The sequence below is a fragment of the Cavia porcellus genome, unplaced genomic scaffold (genome assembly GCF_034190915.1).
Source record: "Cavia porcellus strain 051 isolate PalLab524CR breed Dunkin Hartley unplaced genomic scaffold, mCavPor4.1 scaffold_8, whole genome shotgun sequence".
Taxonomy (NCBI): Eukaryota; Metazoa; Chordata; class Mammalia; order Rodentia; family Caviidae; genus Cavia; species Cavia porcellus.
Genome location: NW_026947491.1, coordinates 25,415,698 through 25,433,247, shown reverse-complemented (window position 1 = coordinate 25,433,247; position 17,550 = coordinate 25,415,698). Strand labels below are relative to the sequence as shown.

The 17,550-nt window shown below is 40.1% G+C and overlaps 1 protein-coding gene and 1 pseudogene across 7 annotated transcripts in view; both read right to left on the bottom strand.

Annotated features, from left to right (window-relative positions):
* Positions 1 to 17,550, bottom strand: part of Far2 (fatty acyl-CoA reductase 2) — a 145,671-nt gene that overhangs the window by 45,481 nt on the left and 82,640 nt on the right. The window lies entirely within an intron of this gene.
* On the bottom strand, positions 446 to 10,566 carry LOC134477268 (adenosine deaminase-like protein; annotated as a pseudogene).

Here is a 17,550-nt window from a genome sequence, read left to right as displayed (position 1 = left end):
ATACACACACAGTATACACACACACACACACACTTTTTTCTTTTCTTTTTGGGTTTTTGAGATAAGATCTTGAACTTGTAGTGATCCTTCTTCCTCAGCTTCCCAAGTGTTGGGATTACAAGAGTGCACTGCTGGGCCTGTCTGTCTGTCTGTCTATCTATCTATCTATCTATCTATCTCTTTCTCTGTATTTTTTAAAAATCATTTTAGTTGGAAACACAATACCCTTTTCTCCTAAATACTTTAGTTGTGTATTTCTTAAGGAACAAGGACATTCTTTTCAACAACCTCAGTAAAATCATCAAAGTGAGGAAATTTAATATTAATACAATACTATATCTATTCAATTTTATCCTGTTTTTCTTGACCAACACTTTTTTTTCAGTACTGGTAATAGAGCCCAGGGTTGCATGCATACAATCTTATAAATGAGCTACTTTCTCACCTCAGGCTGGTCTCAAACTTGGAATCTTCTTACCGCAGTCTCCTACAGTTGTGCACCACTGCAACCAGCTCCTTTACATTTTTAAAGAGTATTACACTAGTATGTATGTACATGTATTACACACAGGTGTATGCCACTGTGCTCACTATGACTGCATTTTTGACATCGATTCAACAAAAGGAGGTTGTCTCTCTCTTGAATCATATCAGAAGGCACATGACTGTCCCAAGATTGATGTCGACTTTGTTCCCTAACTATGATACATGAACATGATTTCTTCACTGTAATTGTAATTTCCCCCTTTATAATTAATAACACATGAAGAATACTTTTAAAAAATACAGTATTGTCCCTTATTAAGCTTTCATTCACTAGTTTAACACTCATTAGACTTTCTTTTTTCCTTTTTGCAGTACTAGGGATTAAATTCAGGGCAGCCCCTATTTTAAGATGGGGACTTCCTAAGTTGCTAAGTTGTCCAGGCTGGATTTGAGCTTGTGATCCTCCTGCCTCAGCCTTCCAGAGTGAAAGGACTATAGGCACCACCATACCTGGCTATGTGTTAGATATTCTAAATCCTTTGTCTTATAATACAGGTTAGTTTACTGTAAGGAAAAGCACAACCTTATCTCTTACTTACTTTTATTAGTATGCTCTCATGGATTCTAATTTTAATGAGTTAAAAACCTACTGCTTTGACTTACTGTGATGCTCAACTTATCTGTCACAGCCACCTCAAATTAGCTCGTGTTCTTCTATCCTTTGTGCACTTCATTCTTTTCTGATCCAACAAAGGCATTGTAGCTTCCCCTTGTACTTTTTCTGCTCCTGCTTTGTATCAGCTTTTTCAATAGATTTTTGTATACTGATCCTGAATCCTGTGATTTTGCTAATTCACTTTTTAGTTCTTTTTGTTGATTACTTAGAACTTTCTGCTTAAATCATCATGTACCTGTGAACAGAGCCACATTGTCTTCTTTTCTAATCTTCTCTCCTTTTAATATTTTCTAGCCTTATCACCCTAGCCAAGAGTACTAGCTCAGTACTCAAGAGCAGTGCGCAAATACCATTTTTCTTATTACAATCTTTTGGGAGAAAACACTTAATATTTCATCAATTTTTTTGAGGTAGGGGCTCACTATATAGCTCAGGCTGGCATCAAACTTGAGGTGGTCCTCCTGCCTCAACTTCCCAAGTGCTGGATTACAAGCATGTAGTACCATGTCTTGGCATTTCATCAAATTTTATGGAAGCTTTAATTTGTCATAAATTCTTTTCATCAGTGAATCCACATATTTTAAATTCTGGAAACTCCAAACAGGAAACTCACCTTCCCAACCTACTTAAGGCTAGCATGGCTTTTATAATGTGAAAACGAAACTAATAAATTAAAATCACCCATCTTACTAGCTTTGGTATATATTAAAATAAACAACCATAAATTTCTTTGTAACCACACTTTTTTTCACTGAATATTGTCATATACACATCCATGTTATTAAGTCTTATTCCATTTTTTTTTTTGGTGTGTGTGGTACTGGGATTAAACCCAAGGCCTCTCATATAGCAGGGAAGTGCTCCACCACTGAGTTACATTCCAAGCCCTTTTTCAATTTTTAATTTTGAGACAGGGTCTTACTACTTTGCCAGGCTTGCTTTGAACTTGTGATCCTCCTGCCCCAGTCTCTTGAGAAGCTGGGATTCCAGCCATGTGCTACTCACTTCCATTTTTAAATCAGCTTCTAGAACTTAGTTTTATTTCCCTCTAACGCTGTTGGAATTTCTACGCAGTTCTCACTTTTCATCATCGCAAAAGATCCTTCTAATAATGGCATCATGATAGTTAATAGGGTATTTGGATCTCATGTGACCCCATTATGCACCATGGGTATAGGCTTACATCAACTCACACATATAGTATGGCCACTTTGGCTCAAGGGCCAAACTGAGATCACTTCTAAATGGTTAGAATTCATTAGGTACCAAAATGTACTTTGGTTGCTTTGCTCCTTAGAACATAAACATAAAAAGTACAGAGCTGTTACGAAAACCTAGCAGGTTTAAAGATCTTTGTAGTGATCTGTTTTGCCCTTTCTCCTTACCTTAAACTAATAATTAGAATTTCCTGATAAGAAATTGCTGATTTCCCTGCCATTTTATGATCACTAAGGAGGAATGATCCCCAAGTTAAAAAAATCTCTAGTGGAATGGGGAACCCAGCGAGCAGCAGAGAAGTAAAACCATGTAAGACCTCAAGGCCTGCTGGTCGGTTTAACAGGTATTTTCTGAGCACCTGCCATGAGGACAGTGTAGAACCTGGCTGCGGTGTTCCAAAGGCAGTGGTAGATGGTTTATTGAGAAGGACATGGCAGGAAGACCTTGCAACATATACACTCAATAGTAGTTCACCTTACTACAGTTTAAAGATGATTGCTCTTCTTCCTCCATTCAGATCTGGTGCTGTCAGAAGTAAAAATGTAGTTGATGGACTCATAAGACAGATCCCACACCTGAGAACTGGGCAATTTAAATGTTTCTGCTGCTAGCTGGTACTCTTGAGGAAGGCATATTTCTTGAAAAACACCCTTATCATCAGTATAGATCACAGATGGATGAGAAATGCTGTACCAGAATCTTAAGTGATGCTGGTCACAAGACGGAACCATCTGATGTTTGATGCTTGAAGTCAAACAGGTTTCCAGTGAGATCTGATGCTGCCTCATAGTTCACCAGAGCCAGGGATCCTCTCTCAGAGGAGTTGAAAATATTCTATGCCTGATTCTGTCAGGAAGGAGATCCAGGAACATCTTGGTTTCTTCTTTTTGATCTGGGACCTCTGAAAGGAGCAATGCCAACTTTAGGCCTGCTGTTTTCACTTCTAAAAGTGGTTCCAAGAAGTCTTTCACTTGTCCTATAGTAGGATCTCCACTGAGGTCAAGGCCAAAAGCTGTATCCTCGGCTGAAAGGAAGAACTCTTAAGTGAGTTTAATAGTCTCTTTGGCTACCAATTAGCCGCCTCTTCTGTCAACTGCTATCAAATACCTAACATCACTGTCTAAATTTCCTTGTTTGGACTGTTTTAAACCCAAAAGTATGATTCCACATACGTCTTTTTAGTCATTCTAGCAGCATTTTCTCTTCTGGGTGTGCTCCTCAGTTCCTGTTACTTGACACCATCACCAGCAAATTCTTAAATGACATCTTTTGTGACCATTAGAATAGCTTCAAGGTCAGTAGTAAACTGATGAATAATTTGAAACATCTGGAAACGTCTTCTCAAACTTACTCTTCAAAAGTTCTTTCCTTTGTCAGTCATAGTCATCTGGTGGTTGATGCTAAAATCTGGCTTCTGGTCTGTTAATTTCTTCATGGTATTTGAACTAATGGACCCATTCAGGTGGGGCATAGAGTTCATTTTGATTGATTAGAATATATAAAAGGAGAGCAGAAGCATGGAGTCAGACGTGGCCATATTTGCCCTTTTAGCAGTTCTGCATTCCAGCAGCTTTGTGGCCTCAGTTATCCTCATGCCTTCAGTTTTCTCTTAAGACATTTCTCAGCTAGGAAGGCCTAGAAAAGTATCCTCTCACACTGAAAGGCTTGTAGACAAGTGACAACCTGTGCTCCCCTACACGCTGTCATTCACTCTCTGGGAAAATGTCATCCTGAGAATCAAACAAAGGACGTTTGCAGTTGATTTTGAGATCAAGCAACACTGTTTAATCCTGATCATTGAGGGCATCCGGAATTGACCCCTTCCATCTTTCTAGCAAGCCAGCTACTTCATAATGGGAGAGAACATGGCAGGACCTGTGAATTTAATGAGTATGGACCCACTTCTCACTTGTGAAATGGGTTCCTGATCAGAAGCAACACTGTTGCAATGCTATGATGGTGCATAATGTATTCTATCATTTCATGGATGGTGTTTTTGGCAGAAGTGTTATAAGTGGGAAAAGAAACTGCTGCTCAGAATAATTGTGCATTCAAACAAGAACACTCCCTATCACAGTGAAGTTGTCCAGTAGAGTCAACCTGGTGCCAAGTACCCAAATGATTGTGAGGAATGGTGTTAGCAGACTCAGTTTGGAATGCTGACTGGAATGACCTTGGTGTGAAAGTCCATGTTGCTGAATGAATGAAAATGTCTACCCGTCTTTATTGCCACCTTGTTCTTGAGCCTGCTGGGCACTGATTAGTGGCTGGAAAGAGAGGTTCTTTATTAAAGTCATCCTTTGGCAAACAATTATATAAAACACATATATTTGTATTTTTAATTTAGGCAAGTCTAGCTACATACATCTTTATAAAATGTCCCTGTCACTAATTTTCCATTTATATTCCTTCCAAGTTCATGATCTCTAGCCAAATCAACAGCCATTTCTTCCAAGCAAAATGAATGATCATGTGTTCTAAGGTTAGCCCATGGTGCTGGATGGGTAGACTTCCCTTTATACTGCCCTCTTGGGATGTTTCAGGAAAGGGCTATATTGCTGCAGCGGCCAGCTTCTGGGTGGTTCCTACACAAAATGCAGAACTGTCTGTTATCGAGGCCCAAATCTTTTATTTGTCTGTCAACTGATCATAAGGAGCTGCCCATGAAGCCAAGAGTGCAGGCTGGGACGGAGAAGACGGTGGAACAGATGTGGGACTGTGGACAAGGGGGCTACTTTTATATAACTTGCTCATGCCTCCAGAACCCGTTTGAACCCAATCATATATGTGATGCTTCCATCTGCCAATGTGGCACTGCAATGAGCGTACCCCACTTTTCAGCATAGTGACTCAGATAATGCTCAGGGCAGCTTGGATCATGGTACCTTGGTAGCCCAGGATTAAGAACTCAGTATCTTTCAAGTCACAGGAGAAGGCCAAGAGTTGTTTCCTTAAAGGGGAGTAATTGCCTGCAGATGACCACAGGGCCTTGCTCCCCCAAAATACAACTCCTTTAGATCAGGACCCTTTTGACCTCCCCACACCACTAGACCCCTAGAATCTTTTTTTTTTTTTTTTTTTTGTCTTTTTCTTTTTTTATCGGTACCAGGGATCGAACTCATGACTGCCTGCTTGCAGGCAGGTGCTTATTCTGCTGAGGTAAATCCCCAGCCCCGACCCCTAGAATCTTAACAGAAATAGGAAGCCATTGATTTTTCTTGTCAGATTTATCTCTCACTCGCCAGCATGCAAAAGTCTTACTAATAAGTCCAGAATGGTTTCCACTATTTGCTTATTAGGTCCATTCAGTGTCATGAAGAAATGCACAAGTGTGAGACCTTGTAGAAGGGACAAGCAATTAAGATGCATGCAAATTAAACCATGCTATAGGGCTACAAAGCTGATTTAACTGTGAGACAAGGCATTGAAGGTGTCCTTCTGGCCTTGTTAGTGGCAAGCACATTGCCCCTGGTGAGCTTTATTAACACGGATGCAGAAAATTACAGGGTCATACTAGGCACCAGGGGATGTTAATTTGATCACATGAGGAACAACGTATGGTACTGCAGCTGCAGTTAGGTTCACAACCCGTTAAGTCTAAGACTCCACCATCATTTTCTAAAATATGGGTCATATAGGCAAAATAAGTAGGGATGTGGTGGGAACGACCGTCCTTGGATCCTTCAAGCCTCTGACGATGGCACTGATGTCTGCAGTCTTGGCAGGAATATGATACTGCCATTTCCCAAGACAGGCAGTTCTAGTATCTTTTGCCTGGTCCTTCCCATAACAGTCCTCATTTCACGGATGGAGGAACTAATATGGAGATTCTGCCAGTTGTTGAGGATGTCTGCTCCAGTTATGCATTCTGGAACCAGGGAGATGACTGTAGGATGGGCTTGGGGACCCGGCCAAAGCATTGTAATTAGGACCTGGACTAAAATGCCTCTCATCACCTCCACAAACCCATGTGATCAGAGAACTACACGATGCTTCAGGCCCAGAATCAATGTCAGTTGAGAGCTTGTGTCCAATTATCCCTCAAATTGCTTATTTCATTTTCCCCAGTGCATATTTACACTGATACAAGAACTAAATTGTACATCCCTTTGGGGAAAGGCAGATGATGAATGATATGAATTTTGTGCGATATATCAGATTTCCTCCTCAAGGGAACCTAGTCTCTTCATTCAAGAGGATCTGGATCTGTGAAGTGCTTACGTCTGAGAATATACCCAGGGCTGAAGCTCTGGTTTACAATGCAAGCTTTGACTCCTCTTGCCAACACGGCAACCAACTCAGCCTGACTTTAGCAGCTAATTGCTGCCACTTCTGCTGCATTTAGGTTTTCCAAGTCAGTGGCAGCAACTGCTACTCTGTCAATTTTGTTCTGTGAGAAGAATGATTTCAGGACTCTCCAAAAATGCTGGATTTCCTTCCAAATTTACTTCAGTAGCCCAACTAGATTTTACTCTCTAAACATAGTCACAGTATTTGAGAATTCTCTTGCATGTTTAACGAACAGAAATCTTACTCGATAGGTTGGTAAAGTACTTATTGCAGGAAGGAAGTTTTACTTAATGTTCAACTGTTTCTTTGGTTTTCAACTGAATTATTCATTATTGAAATTATTTTGTCACCCTTCAATTTTCTATTTCTAGATTACCTCAGCTTAAGTAACAAAATAAATTGAGGTAGAGTACAGTGTAATTAGAATGCTGGTCTAGGAATTAGAATACCTGAGCACTAAATCCAATCTGTTGCTCAGTGGTCATGTAACTCTATCAATCCCAACAGCCTTGAGACTGAAGTGTCCCTTCTAGTAAATAACATTCTGCTCACCTCACAGAGTGTTTTTAGTAATCAAATAAATAAATGGCCAGGAGGGATGACAGCTCCAAGTGGTCTAAGCAGAACAGAAGGATAAGTTCTTATTCAGAATGTTACGTGTCCTGAATACTGATGCCACTTGGATGCTGAGTCCAAATGCAGGTGGTTATGAGTTAATAAATACTGAGCACATGTTCTGCTAAACAGGATTAAGTAGTCAAACACTTAAAAGAGATTTTGTGTTTTATACTGAATCTGTCCTCACATGCTTACTTCATAGCACAGTACTATGCAATGTAAAACAGCCTGATAAATATCACTGACACAATGAACCAGAGAGTACTGAAGATACCAAAAGTCAAGTCAAGTCACGGTTCACCAGTGCTAATGGGCATTTGAGTCTCTTGGAAAACTTATTTAGAAAATGCTATCTAGAGCCCATTTTCTGAGATTCTGATTTTAAACTGCTGAGGTAGGGCACAGAGACTTGTATTTTAATGGGTATTCCCACTAATTGAGATGTAAATGGTAAAAAAATACTGGTGGAGAGAATTTGATGGGGTCCTTTCTGATCCTAGATCAAACCTCACATCCTGAAAGCAAACTTAAGCTTTCCCTATGATTTATTTTATTGAAAGTGGTACATAAAATTTTGCATGAGAATTCATATTTTTTTCTTTTTTCTTAAAAGAAAACAAAATGAAAGTTTATTACAGAAAAGAAGCACAGCAGGATATTCTGTAGGCGCGGTTATGGACAGCCACACTGGCTGCTACCCCGAGCTGAGAATTCACACTCTAGTAATGGTAAAAGACAGCTAATGCAGGAAGCGGCACAACATGGTTCCAATCCAGACAGAGCCCCGTCTTACCTTCATGGTCTCCAGCTGTGCTAGGGCCATTCTGATAGACAGAACTTTCTAGTAAATACCATAAACATCAGAGATTATACATGTCACCCATAATAACGCATGTATGGGGCAAGATGGAAGACAGACTTTTTTTCAAGTGAATAAAAAGCTTTTAAACGTTACCTTTCCTCTGTGTTCTTGCTTCATAGCACTAAAAGCTGAAATAAATGGCTATTTACAAAATTTAGGAAAAGACAGTATAACTGAATGCAGAGATACTAGACATCATATTAGGAATTAATAAGCCTATTGTATGACTCTGGCAGGCTAAGAGTTCCTAATTTCTTCTTTCAAGATATGGCCATTTCCTCTACCACTCACATGGGTTAAGATATTTATTCAAATGAATTCAAAGCAAAATTTAGAATTTGGAGATTTTGATTTTCTGGTCAACACATCTATATATCAACCTTTTCCTCAACCCAAGAAACCATTTGGAAAGAAAACAGTTGGTGTGTGTAAAGATCTTTAACAAGGCCTTGATGAAGAGGAGACTGATTTAACATCATTTATTCAGGATTGATTCTTGAGATAACACTGAAAAACTTCTACAAGATCCCTGCACAAATTACTAGTTGCATCCAAAAGATTTATAGTGGCTTATATATAAAAACACAGTGTTCTTTTGTAGATATGTAGATTATCACGACTTGTTAATGTCAATGATTGGACATTTATTGAGTAGATCAGAAGAAAACATATAGTTCTAGTTGCTACTGGTAGTGAGACTTCAGGAGCCTCGTAATTGCTGCACATCAGTAATTGTTCTTGGATCATGTGGCCGGTTATATTTTTTTAAAAAGCTAATGAAAAGGTTAGTTATATGCAAATTGACATAACTTGGTCAGCTAGAAATCCTGATGTCTTTATGTGAGTTACTGATCATAACCTGTGCCAGTAAATTGCCTACTTGATAGGAAACCTCTGAATAAATATAAATATACTGCTTGGAGATACTCAGTTAGGCTATAGGAGGAGCTAAGTTTTAAATGAAGGCCAGTCCTCTCCCTATTGAAAGCTTCTCGGTAGGACCTGGGTCGGAAGAACAGTAAGCTACACTGTACTTGTTTTTCTCTGAAAAGGTATAATGAGTTCTAGGAAACAATCAACTAAGATTTCAGGCATTTATCTTTAAGAAAAGGTGCTTACAGATATGAGAAAACCACTTCATATTTTTATTAAGCTGTGGGTAGTAGCTTTACAACAGGAGAAGAAAAATAACACGTTTTGTAAAACAAAGTACAAGCTGTCAGAAAGTGTGACCATCAGCTGCATTTGGGACAACTTCCTATTCATAATGCTGTAATTGTGCTTTCACAAAGAAAAAAGCACTTTGTTCTTTCTCTTCAGGGAGTATGTGATTTAAATGTATATTAACTCCATTTTAAACTCTCTTTTATAAAGCCAAGATAAGGCTACTCAATTTTACATTTTCATAGCATTTAGTGGAACTATAAAATTCCCTTTCTGGTTTTTGCACCATGGATAGGGACAGAACCTTTATTTTATCTGGTACTAAGTCTGCTGTTTTATAGTCCAATCTCTATCATCTAGTTTGTGACCTGAATTATCATTTCAGAATTTGTAGACCAATGCAATTGATTATTACCATGCTTGTATCTAGGTCAACCACCTCTGTTTATGTGCCAATCAAAAAGAATTATTTCCTTTTGATTTCTATATATCCCACCTTAAGCTATAGTAAAAATGTGAAGTTAAGAGAAAGATATAAGGATTCCCAAAGAAAGATGCTTGCCTCTCTTCTAGGGTCTGTCTCCAATCAGGAAAAGGATCTATGTATCACAGGGGCAAAGGCAAAATTTGGCATGCATCTGTCTGTCTGTCTATAACAATATAAAATATTCAGGTGACTACAGAACAGTCTTTACTTCTCTTGGTAGAGTACAGTGAATCACTCCCATACTATAAAACTGGGTAAGAAGTATTATTGAAGAGAGCAAAATTCAAGATGCTCAGGGCAGTGGTGCTGGCCATGCAAGCGTGACCAGCAATGTGCACATGAAGCGCTGCAAAGTTCTCAATGACTGCAAGTAGCTTTAAGCTCATTAATAGCCTCGTGAGGAAAGCATCTTCAGCTCAGGATAACTTTACAGCCCTATTAGAAACCCTGGGGTTTCTTCTGGATTTAGAAAATTCCTAAAAGTGACATGAAAGGAATGGGAAACTTCAGACTCTTCTAAGGGATTCAAAGGTGTTTTGTCTATAATTGATCTCCCACTCCAACTTTGATGTAATTCCACAAAACAGGGTCATGTTATACCACCATAATCTGGGTATCTTTACATCTGCCTATTTCTGATTCCATCCCCAGCACTGACATTAAGAAAAATATGCCAGATAGTGGTGTAAAATATTTGTAGAGGCTGTGCCTCTATTTACTGAGTGCCTACTACATGCGTGCACTATGATCTTTCATCGGTGCAACTGAAAGACTGAATATATGAAGGGAATAACAATAATGATTATTAATGTACCATATAATAATGATGAAAATATTAAAATATAGAATTTTGACCCCAAAATCTCAAGGAATCTGCTTAAGAAACCAACTCTTATCAATGGCTCAGGAAGTCAGCCCACTGTGAGTCAGACTTGCAGGAAGCCAGATTGCCATCTCTCGTGACAGCCTAGGGAGATGAGCAATAATTCCTGTAGCAGCTGGCCCCAGAGAGCTAGGATTTAATTAGTGACTGACAGCTTCCCAAATTTTTGTCCTTACTGCCAACTTAGCATCAAACCACAGAAAGCCAGCCATACACCTGAACCAGTCACCCATGCTGCTTAGCTTGCCAGCTTTCAGCAGCCTCTGACAGGACACTGTTCCCACTGTAGGATGCTCCGCCCCACCGACCTTGGAGCCTCTACTAAAACACCTGTGTCAGTGGCTGATTTCTTTGCTGCAGCAACTCAGAACTAATAGCCCCTCCCTTTTTTATTTGGCTCATTTTTGTAAATTTCTACTCAATTACAATACCCATTTAATTGATAAGGGAGTTCACACTAGCAGCAAAGCAAGGGTTTAAACCTCAACTCACCAGTTCTAAAGTTACCCTACTAACCAGCGCCTGAAGGCAGAAGAAAGGCTCTTCCCTCACTGTCCTCTGCCAGACCTAATTTACAATTTGGAGTACATTTTCTTTCCTTCAAAGCAAAGTGACTCTGGGTATAATGGCATTAGACTACAGGGCTGCCGACTTGGTAGATAGATTTAATTCACATGGGCAGTAAGAGATGAAGGCAATGCTTAGGGTGATGATGTTCCTTTACCACAAATTAAATAAATAAAGGCCTGAGGTCCAGCAGGTAATGAAACGTGAGCAGCTCAGGATGAAATACTCTGACTTCTGGTCATTTTTTGGTGGAACCCGAGCACTGCCCTTCTCTGCTGCTTCCCAGTGATGAGGCAGGATGTCTGACTTCCTGTTTGGCCTTCTGGGTAACTTGAAAGCACTCCATCCTCCACATTAGCCTGATGGTGTGGCTTGGCATGTGCACCTTTACTGATTTAAGGTCTTGCAGAAAGTTTCTCATGTAGGAGTTGTTCACAGGGCAAAAAGATGAATTAACTAAGGATACAATTTTAAAGGGTTTTTTTGATTGGTGTTTCAGTGACCTTTCTTTAGATCCTTTTGGATTTTAAATCACGTGAAAGTGCCAAGGGCAAGCCGTCAAAGTCACATAAACTTCTCTAGCTGCTCAGAACCCTTCCTGCACAAGAGTTGTTGATGGGGCTGGGGATTTAGCTCAGTGGCATAAGCGCCTGCCTTACAAGCAGGCAATCGTGAGTTTGATCCCTAGTACCAATAAAAAAGAAAAAGACAAAAAAAAAAAAAAAAGAGTTGTTGAGTACAGAAACAGAGAAGGAAAACATCCAGAGGTGAGGTCTGCGCTCACATTTCAGACTCCACCCTGGGGAGAAGCCCCCCGCAGGTTCTGGCATTGGAATACACTGAATGGAGTGTTTTTCTCTGCAGACTACACACTGAAAGGGAGGGTGCTGCTTGCATACCCATGGACACACATGGGGCAGCTGGGACACCAGCAGTGATTCCCACGGAATAAATAGCTCCATGAGCCGCTCTCAGGAACCAGAGCAGGAAGACCCAACACAGGTACTGCTGTGGGCTATGCAGCAGGTAAGGGGCCCATGGCTGTTTGCTTGTGGGGATTTGTCCTGCTTTCTATTCCAAATGATGACACAAGGAAGAAAGAAAGAAAAATTTACATTTACTTTGTTCTCTTGGAGAAGTAGCTCAGAATACATCAAAGGAGATTTTTGGGAATATTATCAGACAGGTGCCATCAACAAAACAACCAACCCCAAACCATGGAGTGTTCCAAAACAGAAACATATATAAAAGGACTAAACTGGAGCTTTCAACAGGAAAAAGGAGAGCAAATTAAAATTGTGCCTTTTTTTTTTCCTCAAGAGAATGAAAAAAACCTGAGCAACACAGTCACCAAAACCCAGAAAGCTTTATTTATAGAATGGCTGGGTAAAACATACCTAAAATTTATAAAAATCTCTCCTGCATTCGCTTGAGAAAATCTAGTTTCTATGAAATGTAACTTTAAAAGGCCCAGTGAGGGCTGGGGGAGTAGCTCAGTGGTAGAGTACTTGCCTAGCATGTGTGAAGCCCAGCGTTTGCCCCTACCTAGCACTGCAAAAAGAAAAAAATAAATCACAGTGGTAACACAGAAAGGAAAAAACATATGGAAGAGGAGAACTATTTAGACATGCATTTTAGGCTATGTAAACATACATGGGTAAACACACACTTTGCGTGTAACTACCTACCTGATAGACCTAATCTTTCTTTACTACAAATTTTGAATGTCATTTTCAGGCCAGGCACGGAGGAGTGCTCCACAATCCCAGCCACTCAGGAGGCTAAGGCAGGAGGATTACAAGTTTAAGTCCAGCCTGGGCCACTTACCAAGACCTTGTCTCAAAATAAGAAATAAGAAAGGCCAAAGATGTGACTCAATGGTTGAGCACTTATGGGTTCAACTCCCAGTACCAAGTGCACATACACAACAATAGCCTTTTCAGAACCAGACTCTCAATCTTCAGGGGCCCTCCTGGCATCTTAAAGAAACACACACATGTGCCAATCGCCTGTGTGCTGAACTGCCTTTCCGCCTCCTCTGGACAGCGTTGGTAAACACTGTGTCTAGTGAACTCAGAAAAGCAAAGAAGGTACAGGGCAGACAGAAGGGGCATCCAGGGACAGCCAAGCCTGGGTGTCCCAGTTTTTCCTAGCAGAGGCTTCCCCTGCGACGCGGCCACACCCTCAGGGCCACTGCTATGTGGTCACCCTGGTGTGTTCTTGGGAAGCAGGAAGGTGGTTGGCAGAAGGCAGAAGGTGGAGGGGGCAGGGAGATCATGTGCCTGCCTTACCAGAACTCGGGTGGCCAATGCCAGCTCCCCTTGGTAAAGAGTGGCCCAGGCTGCCCAAGGCGCACATTGACAGGGTGACTCCAACCAGGGACTTGGCTCAGAAACACTGGAGACCCATACAGTCAGCCCGAGGAGCAGGCTGCAGCTGGTGCTAGGGGCTGTGGACATCTGTCCCACACAGAGGACTGTGGAAGTGCCAGAGTGCTGGCAGAGGGGAAGTGAGACGGGGGGCAGGGGGACGAGCTTGCACACAGGTGAAGGGACACTGTTGGGAAGAACTGATATGAGGAGGATTACAGACAGTAGCTAATTGAGTTTTTTCCTTAAAAACAAGAAAAGCTAAGGGCCATTTTCAAAGCAACGAGAAGTGAAATGTTCAGAATGTAACAGCAAAATGACTCTATGCCATTAGCAAACAAACACACGAAAGGGGATATAGAATAATCACTGCTGTATGTGGATTTTAAAAGTTGACACTCACAAGTATAAAGAATTGGGCAGATTTTAAATGACAAGCTTGTACTACTGCAGGACAGTGTCCTCTGCCCTTTGCCTGCTGAGGGGTTGTGACACTTGGGCTGCACAGCCTTCCCATGTGTGCTGCCTCCTCTGCTTTGCCTCTGAGGGTCAACTGTCCTCTCCCTCCTGGAGAGTCACTGTGGGGCTGTCTCCTCAGATTTCCTGCCCGGTGTGGCCAAAGGACAGAACTTGTAACTGTGGCTCAGAGAACACAAAGTTAAAAGCTGTGCGGTACTGCTACATCCATGGTGCAGCTGGTCAGGAGCTCTGGTGCTACAGGTCTGGTCTGCATGGCAACAGAGAGCAGCTTTTCTACAAACCAGGCCAGGTCAGTGGCATCTTTGTATCAGTACTGGTCATCTTGACATGAAGAGCTCTGTGTGGTGGACAGAGCTTCTCACCCTTTCTGAGGCTGGTGCTAAAACCCTTCTCTGTGTGGCTGCTCTACTCACTTTTGGTCAAGCCTTACAGATGACTTTGGCATCACAATTTTCAGATAACCTCAGTGACCTCAGCTTTTGAAAGCATGCTGGACCGTGACATTCTTACCAACAGATATGTAAAGGGATTATATTTCCATGATCACTCCCTCATGTGGCAAAGACAGGGTAATTTACAGATGCAGCTACCGGTCCTTAAACTACTTGAAAAGGGACACGATACTTGTAGGTCTGGCCTATGGGAATTTCTTTAAAAGTGTGGCCAGCTTCCTGAAGAAAAAGCTTCTTTGAAGATCTAAGTGTTCACCAATGCGCTGTCTAGAATCTATGTGGTTAATTACCACATAGAATCTATGTGATTAAACATAATCTAGTAAGCAACGACGTTATGAAGGACAGTTGTTTTAATTGGTTTCATTCACTTTCAATGAAAGGATTCTGATAAAATGTTGAATATTCATAAAAATACCTGGGCTAAAACCTGTGAAACATAATCAAATGTTTATGTGAAAAATGAAACACAATATGGTAAGTTGTTGGAGACTAGGCTATCCAGGGCTAAGTTACTAGACACAGGGACTCTTGGCTGTGTTGGAAAAGGGCATACTCATGGTGCTCTGAATGACACCACAGCTGAGGCACCCAAGGACATTAGCTGCTGACACCCCCTATGCCAGAGCAATAAAGCTGCCAACCTTAGAGATCAAACAGTTCTCTTAATTTACAGCTTGGAGAAGTCTTTGAACTAACTTCCAAGGTCCTGCTTGGTTCCTGCCTTGACTCAGTATCCCCTTTCTTTGTTTCAAAACCAAATAAATATAGGCTGTCTAGACAAGTTCTTGGTCTGAACTCCTAGAGTCTCTATTCTGGAGAGTTTTGACCTTTTTGGTGTCACACAAATCATACTCTTGGTCTCTTTTATTTAAGCCATTCACTGTCTATCCATTGTAGGAGAATGGGGCTAGGCCAAGACCTCAATAATACGTGAAACATAATCATAATCATAAATCAATGAAAATGGTACCAAGGGTTAGAAAGAGAAAGGGAGGTATGTGATCAGCTAAACTAACTGTTCCTGTATGTTTTCATCTCCTGATCTTTTATACTCTTAAAAAAATTATTGAGTAGCCTCAAAAGTTTCTCTGTAAGCTCATAAGTATAAAGAATTGGTCAGATTTTAAATAATGAGCTTATGCTATTGAAGGACAGTATGGCTGTATTCACCAATAGTTAGCATATTAGAAAATAAAGCCTAGGGGGCTGGGGATTTAGCTCAGCAGCATAAGCGCCTGCCTTGTAAGCAGGCAGTCGTGAGTTCGATCCCCGGTATCGATAAAAAGGAAAAAGACAAAAAAAAGAAAAGAAAGCCTAAACATTTAACATAACTATCATTTAAAATCTAAGAAATGTGAAAAAGAGATGTGTACCATTTGAGCACATTTGTGTAGCAAGTCAGATAAAAGGATTTTGGTGCTGTTGAACAGAACTAGCAATTATTTTCAGCCTGAAAATATCAACACAGTTCTAAACCCAAACTGGAAAACATTATTAAATCCACCTTAAGCAGGTACAAAAATAGTAATAGTACCCTCAAAGCCCTAGATAGATTGGCTCTTCTCATGCTGCGATCTAAGACCTGTGGAGTCTCTAAGATCCCCTCTAAGAGATAAGTTAATATCTCTTTTTGAAAGTAATTATGTTTTCCAAAATTAAAAAATATATCTTGAGAACATTGGCAGTGTTTCACATTTTTGCAAATATCATTCATATCTGCCTTAGAGGAATCAATGATATCTTCTGATTTGTATTCAATCTGTTTCTTTGCATTTTTGTTTAACATATGAAGAAAATCTGGCCTTCTACAGATAGATACATGGTTAGAAAAGGCAAGAATATTTTAAAAGCCTTTTTAGATTATTGTGGATAGTTTCTTTTGACATTATACCTAAAGCTTGGAAAATTGTGCTTTATTAAAACTTACTGGAATGTGGGGCTGGGGATTTAGCTCAGCGGCATAAGCTCTTGCCTTGCAAGCAGGCTGTCGTGAGTTCGATCTCCAGTACTGACAAAAAAGAAAAAGACAAAAAAAAAAACAAAAAACAAAAAACACACAAAAAAAACAAAAAAACCTTACTGGAATGTATAATTTAAATAAAATATATTTTGCTACATTAAAATCCACTTGTCTGTCTGCTCATTAGGTGAATCTTCTACTCAGTAATATTTTTACAACATGCAATGATTTTCAGAAAATATTAGATCTCTGTGTTAGGCAAATCTTTTGAACATTGATGCATTCCATTATATAAGATCATGAAAACTACATTTGGCAATATCACAACCAGTCTCATCAGAATGGTCTCTAAATGCTGGGAATCTTCCAACCTCAATCCAAGTCTTGAAAAAATCTAATTTCTATTTAAAAAGTCAGTTTACTATTGGCAAAAATACTGTTATTTTCCTTGGTGATAGATTGACCTGGTCTGAGAAAATACCTGCCATATACCCAAATCTGAATAATAACACTTTGTCTTATCTAAAAGTCATTCTTTCAAGAGAAAATGACATTTCTGAAAAAAATCAACTAACTCAGTTCACAATTCATACAGGTGCTCTTTTTGGAGACCACTATTTGGTATGCAGTTCTTCGTATCACATACAATATTAAAGACGTATGCAAGGATGAACTATATTATTTTTAACTGTTTGAAGGACAGTCTTATGGAAAAATGGCAATTTAAGAAGTCTCCAAGTCTCTACTGAGGATTTCAGTGACCTCTAACAGGTCAAAACTTGTGCTAACTTTCACACCATTGCTTTGGCATCATTGGTATAAATATTGACCCCTTGAAAGGGCAAGTCATAAGATCTTGGGGCTTTGTTGCTGTTTTCAGGTATGAAGAGTTGAACCCAGGACCTTCCACTGAGCTCCATCCTCAGTCCTTAACAGTTTTTATTTTGAAAAAGGATCCTGCTGCATTACATTGCACAGGCAGGCTTGAACTTGTGATTCTCCTGCCTCAAGATGTTAGTATTTTCATGAAAATAG